At 43.9% G+C, this 6,915-nt stretch overlaps 1 pseudogene; it reads right to left on the bottom strand.

The window, feature by feature from the left end:
* Positions 1–4,029: 4,029 nt before the first annotated feature.
* On the bottom strand, positions 4,030–6,702 carry LOC104652078 (zinc finger protein 131-like; annotated as a pseudogene).
* Between the last annotated feature and the right edge of the window lie 213 nt (positions 6,703–6,915).

Here is a 6,915-nt window from a genome sequence, read left to right as displayed (position 1 = left end):
TTTACTTCTATTTTGCCTGCTGCCACTGAAGTTCAAGGCACCATCGTCTCTCACCAGTACCCGCTTTCTAAGTGGGCTCCATGGTTCCATGCTTGGCCTTGCCAACACATCCCCCACATGGCAGCAAGAATTACCCTCCTTTAAAATGTGATCTGTATCACATCATCCTCCGAACTAAACCCACCATGGCTGCCTAGGAGGAAACTCCAGATTCTTGACTACAGTCTACAGTGTGTACATGCTTTTGTCCCTGCCAACCTCTCTGATCACATTTTTTATTGTTCTCTTCTTTTCTGATAACACTCTTCACTGGCATTCTTTATGTTGTTCAAAATTCCTTCCACTGCAGAGTCTTAGTATTCAGCAGTTTCTTCTGGCAGAAATGCTCTTTCCTCACCTCTTTCCATGATTAACTCTTTTTTTCATTAACCAGATCTCCTCTTAAATGTTGCCGACCTTCCCTGAACCCACCTCTTCCTGATACTCTCTTTACCATCAGGAAAGGCAGGGTAATGCTATAGCAACAGATTGCAGTGGCTTAAAACAACAAAGGTTTACTTCTTGCTCACTGTACGTTGCAGGTTGCAGGTTGGCTGAGGACCCCAATCCATGCTGTCCTCACTCTGAGCTGAGGGAGCACCTGCTGTGTCTGGAACAATGCCAGTCACCATGTCAAGGGGAAAGAAGGCTCTGGAGGGTGCTGCAGAGGCAACCAAACTCTTGGCCCGGGAATAACTCCTTCCCTTCCCTCTGCCCTTCCCTCTTCCCTTCCATCTTCCTTTCCCTCTTCCCTTCCCTCTTTCCTACTCTTCCCTTCCCTTTCCTTTTCCTTTCTTTTTTCTTTTCTTTTTTTGAGACAGAGTCTAGCTCTGTCATCCAGGCTGGAGTGCAGTGGAGCTATCTCAGCTCAGTGCAACCTCTGCCTCTGTGTTCAAGAAATTCTCCTGTCTTAACCTCCAGAGTAGCTGGGATTACAGGTGCCTGCCACCATGCCTGGCTAATTTTTATATTTTTAGTAGCAAGGGGGTTTCGCCACGTTGGCCAGGCTGGTTTCCAACTCCTAGCCTCAAATGATCCACCTGCCTCGGCCTCCCAAAGTACTGAGATTACAGGCGTGAGCCTCTGTGTCCAGCCAACATGCGTCACCTCTGATCACAAGGTATTGGCCAAACTGTACATGGCCCTACCCAATCACAGAGAGCCACAAAAAATAATCATATAGATGCCCAGAAGATAATCAGCTCTAACAGCTATTACACATTTTACACTTAAAAATTTTTTTCTTTTTTTCTTTTTTTTTTTTTGAGAAAGGGTCTCGCTTGGTCACCCAGGCAGGAGTGCAGTGGCGCAATCTCCGCTAACTGCAGCCTGGATCTCCTGGGTTCAAGCAATTCTCATGTCTCAGCTTCCCAAGTAGCTGGGACTACAGGCATGTACCACTACACCCCGCTAAGTTTTGTATTTTTTGTAGAGACAGGGTTTTGCCATGGTGGCCTGGCTGGTCTTGAACTCCTGGGCTCAAGTGATCTGCCCACCTTGGCTTCCCAAAGGGTTGAGTTTACAGTGTGAACCACTGTACCTGGCCCTCTATCACACTTCTTATATCATTCTGTCTATGCAATGTTTTCTACTTTGAAAGATAATAAATTCTACGTAACCACCACCCAGGTTAATAAATAAAATAATTCCAAGGTCTTAGAAGCCTCTCCTTAATAGCTCTCCCTCTCCCAAGGAGCTCACCACCATCCTAACTTTGGGGTTAATAAGAACAATGCTTTTAGTTACAGTTTTACCACCAAACCATCTATTTTTGTTTAGTTTCAGCTATTTTGGACTTACATAAGTGCCAGAATTCTAAATTGTTTCTTTCAATAAATGCAGTGTTTAAAAGGTTTATCTTTATTGATGAATGTAGCTATTTTTTAATGTAAATATTTGGCCAGGCATGCACCTGTAATCCCAGCTACTTAGGAGGCTGAGGCAGGAGGATTGCTTGAGCCCAGGAGTTCAAGACCAGCTTAGGCAACATAGTGAGACCCACTCAGTCAACTAATCAATCAGTCAGTTATTTTTGATAAATAATACGTGTATCGACTTTAATGTTAAGATATATTTGTATTGTTTTCAGTTTTAGGCTTTGGGAAACATTGCTTCTGTAAATATTGTAGGACCTATCTCGTGGGAGTGAAGTTGCTGAATCGTAGGATACATGCATGTTCATCTACACTAGATCATGTGAAACTGTTTTCAAAACTGATTTAAAATGTGCTCCCAATGTCATCATTTCCAGCTGCTGCATGTCTTTACCAATGGTTGGTATTGTTGTACTTTTTAATTTTTGCCAATCTGGTGGGTATATGATGGTCTCATTCTGTTTTTGCTTTGATAACTAATGAAGTTGACCACCATTACACATGTATTTTGTTTATTTCTTTCGCTGGGGTATTCAGTTTACACTTACTGCCCCATCATAGCTGTTAACATGGTCACCTTTCATTCTCTAACATGTCTCGGTTTAGATGATACATTGTACGGCACCCTCTCCTTAGTGGGATCCCTCCACTGACATGGAAATTTCCTTCTTGTTTAGGATTATGTGATCAGGCATTTCTGAGGAAAAAAAAAATGGGATATAGAGGATTGAGTGAAAAACAGATGAGAGGGAAACCAAAGTCATTATCTGTGATTACTCAGTCTGACTCAGGATGACCATTTTCAAAATAATGTGTGATGGAGCCTTCAAATGGGTGCAAAGCAGATGGGTCTGAGCAGCATGATCTAGCAGTCAAAGTGAAAGAATTTGTTTACTGGTTTCTCAGAAATGACTCAAGGCACGATCATGATTTGAGAGCTGGTCACAGTGTCTGCTGCAGCCACTCACTTCCCTTTCAATCTGTAACAAATCTCTTAAAAACTGGCATCTGAAACCAATAGTATGTTTCTTACCTTGAGATCATTTTGTCAAGTTTCTTACTCTATTTTTTAAAATGTGTTTGTTATATTTTATTTTCCAAGTAATACTGATTAAAAATATTTATACACCTACTTTTAAGTCCGCAGTTTAGCACTCTTATTTGTATTCGTATGGCTTTGAAAGTTATAGCACAAGGTCTTTACATTAAGGATCGGGGGAAAGATTCCATTCAGAGCAAAGCTTTATTTTAAATACATTGATTTTTAAATGATGCTCATCTTTTTTTTTTCTTTTTTAACCTGGTGGTAAAATACTAGTGCAACTTTTCATCAAAATAAAGTTTACCACAGAAATGTAAATGTATTTTTCCACTTGAAAATGGGCCTTCAGCTGCCACTAAATAAAATTTCTCAACCTAACTTAAAAGTGAAAAAGAACTGGTGGTTTTCATTATAAGCAAAAATATAAAGTATCATAGCATCATCTACATTGCTCCTTAAAACAAACTTTGAAAGAAGCAGAGAAGCTTTGTAGAAGTTAAGTCGGTTTTGAAAAGGCACATGGATTTTTTTGTTTTGTTTTGTTTTGTTTTGTTTTAACATTCTAGAAATTTTCCCACCACCAGTCTTTCTGTTGCAGAGACAGCATTGGTGACTACGGGCTAGACAAGAACCTTTGTTCAAACTAAAGAAAGCCAGAAGCGAAAATTCTGCTGCACAGTAGCAATGCACTTCTCATCATGCATTAGAATACATGAACTTGTATTCTAATGATTTAAGCTTGATTTTACAATCTGTAAAAAATTTGAGGAAGAACATGACCTGGGAAAGGGAAAAGGGAGAACTTTTACCACAATGAACGTAGATACATTTGTACACCTCTATATAATAAGAATATAATCCATTTAAGTTACAGAAAAGATCCCTTCAGTTATGGAAAAAAGATCCCTCCTCCGTGGCATTAACTTGGGGGAGGGGAATCAGTTTGTTCCAACAGAAACAACAGGAAATAGCTTAACTTTGGTCCACTTGCCTGTTAGCTTAAGGACAGTCATACTACCCTTAATCAGTTCAGAAACCCAACAAATAAATTTAAAAATCTATTCATGTATAATTTCATTCTAAAACCAGCAGAGCTGTTCTGTCCTCTTTGTCTGCCTTTCGGCTTCAGAATGCACTGCTTGCCTGATTTCGAGTCCTCAGCATCTTACTGATCCTCCCTGGCAGCCTCAGCAGCATCTGCTTGGCTAGGCTCTCTCTCCTCTTGGGTCATGATTTCTGGGGTCATGTGGTCCAAGCCTGCTTCTGGAAGTTCACTTTGTGCTTCCACTGGCATCTGATTTACCCGCAGGTCCTCTCTGTACTTCAGTACCTTCTTGAGGCTGAATTCAACCCCCCCTCTACATAACTCACTCGGACCTGCTCTGGAAGCTCACTCGCGGGTGCTTCGTGCACCTGGCTGTCCTGGAGTGGATCCGGATGGACTTGTTCCACAGTCTCTTGTGCTGAATCCACCTGGACCTGAAGCAATGGTAGCACATGCACCTTCCCAGCTTGTTCTATAACATCAGCGATGTCACAGGCTCAGTTTGTCCATGTGTTTCTACTGAAAGAACTTCTTCCATTACTAGACATTCTGAAATATTGTATCACCGAGATGCCTCCTGAATTCAGTTCCTGGCATAAACCGCAAGTCACATAAGGTACAATGATGGGGTTTATCTCTTGCGTGTGTTACCAAGTGATCTCTGAACTGGTCCCAGCTGTGAAACACACTGTTGGCATTCATAGAGCTTCTTTCTTCCTTTTTTTTTTTTTTTTTTTTTGCCCCTACTCATTTGGCAGGCAGTGAGGTGACATTTGAGGGTGCTACTTGTAGCAAATCATTCATGATAATTTGAACATTCAATTGTTCATGACAATTTGAACACTTCACCTGTATGTTTTCAAAGATGTTCTTTAAAATGTCCAAAATGGTCCAGTGGTTTCTCACAGTCCTGACATACATGATTTTTTCCCCCGGTTCTTTGCTGCTTACTGCCTCCAGGTTCTTTAAGGTGGTAACAATTGAGGTGCTGTTTCCATGTGCTCTGTCTTTTGTTGCATATTTCACACCTGGAACTCTCAGTGAAGTGTGATTTCCTGTGTTCCTGTTTGCCTGTGGAGTCAGATGCACAGCTGTGTTCTTTAATCTGCCCTTTTGTGTCACTTTGACGGTACTGAAACAGGAAAAGCTCCCTTATCCCCTTCACAGGGTGTGTGATGGGGGTGTGGCTGGCTTCCTCAGTGCCTGTTGCTCAGACATCTAAGGGGCATGCAGACAGGCAGGTTGTGGTCGTGGCCTCCAACCCCACGGCAGTGTCTAGGGGTAAATGTTTCCAGTTCCCGAAGCCCCAGTGGGCATGTTACAGGTACTCTTTTAATTTTGCTGTTTGTAGGTGGCTTGTGCTAGTCAGCTCAGTTAGACCCTCTGTCTTATTGCAAGGACAGAGGGCTTTCTCTGTATCCCTAGTCTACCAGAAAAATCGGATCACATGTGGGCTTGGAAATTTGAGTGCAAGGTTTTGTTGCATGGTAGAAGTAGCTCTCAGCAGATGGCTGGGGAGCCAGAAAGGGGATGGAGTGGGAAGTTTCCCTTGGAGTCCGGCCACTTGGTGGCCAGGCTGTTGCCCCACTGCCCAGTCCAGATTCCCCTTGGTGTCTGCATTGTTTTACCAGTCGATGGCCTGCAGGCATCTGCAGGTGCCTGTCGGTGTGCTCTTCCACTCTTCTGCTCATCTCGATGTCCAGCCGCCTGTGTGCTCCTCTGCCACTGTGTTCCTCTCGACATCCACCTGCTTGTGTCCATACCTGCAAGGGTCTGGATTTTTTTATAGGCCCAGGATGGGGGTGTGGCAGGCCAGGGTGGTCTTAGAAAATGCAACATTTGGGCATGAAGACAGGAGTGCCTGTCCTCACCTAGGCCCGTGGGTACAGGCCCTGAGGGTGGAGCCCTCGCCGGGGACCCCGCCTTTCTCTACCCAGCATTTCCCTGCCCCACTCCCGTGTCAGTACTTGCTGGTAATATCTGCCAACGGTGCTACAGCAGAATCAGCAGAGGAACGCTTGCTCTGTAGCGCTTTATGGACTGCTGAGCAGAAGCCCTTTCCTCTAATGTTTCGATGCCTTTGTCTTCCCCTTCAGTTGTGTGTTCGGCAGTCTCCACCTCAGTTTCAACAGGGTCTGATTCTGCAGATGGCAGTGACGCAGTGATAACGTGAAGTTTCTGCACCCATCCCTTTTTTGGCCGCACCATTTCCTGTGGTATTTTCCTTTAATGAAGTTTTGTTTTCTCTTTTTTTTTGAGATGGAGTCTTACTCTGTTGCCCAGACTGGAGTGCAGTGGCGTGATCTTGGCTCATTGCAACATCCGCCTCCTGCATTCAAGCAATTCTCCCTGCCTCAGCCTCCTGAGTAGCTGGGATTATAGGCACCCCACACCTGGCTAATTTTTGTATTTTTAGTAGAGACGGGGTTTCACCTTGTTGGCCAGGCTGGTCTTGAACTTCTGATCTCAGGTGATTCGCCTGCCTCAGCCTCTCAAAATGCTGGGATTATAGGTGTGAGCCACCACGTCCGGTCTGAAGTTGAGTTTTGTTTGTTCCTGACTTCGGGCTTAGATGGCTTCTAGCATTTATAGACATTGTGCTGCTTTCCATACATCATGGCTGCTGCTTCTCCTGGTATCGTTCATTTTGCTGTACATGTGAACTCAGTTAAATGACAATAGGCCATTTTACTAACGCCTTCTGTCTCCACCAAAGGTTCTTGGGTAAACTCCGGAAAGAATTTGTAGAAGAAGGCCGGGCCTGGTGCCTCATGCCTGTAATCCCAGCACTTTGGGAGGCTGAAGTGGGCGGATCACCTGAGGTCTGGAGTTTGAGACCAGCCTGACCAACTTGGTGAAACCCCATCTTACCAAAAATACAAAAATTAGCTGGGTTTGGTGGCAGGTGCCTGTAG

This window comes from Saimiri boliviensis, chromosome 10 (genome assembly GCF_048565385.1).
Source record: "Saimiri boliviensis isolate mSaiBol1 chromosome 10, mSaiBol1.pri, whole genome shotgun sequence".
NCBI lineage: Eukaryota > Metazoa > Chordata > Mammalia > Primates > Cebidae > Saimiri > Saimiri boliviensis.
Note: the sequence above shows the minus strand (reverse complement) of the source record. Positions and strands in the feature narration are given on the sequence as shown.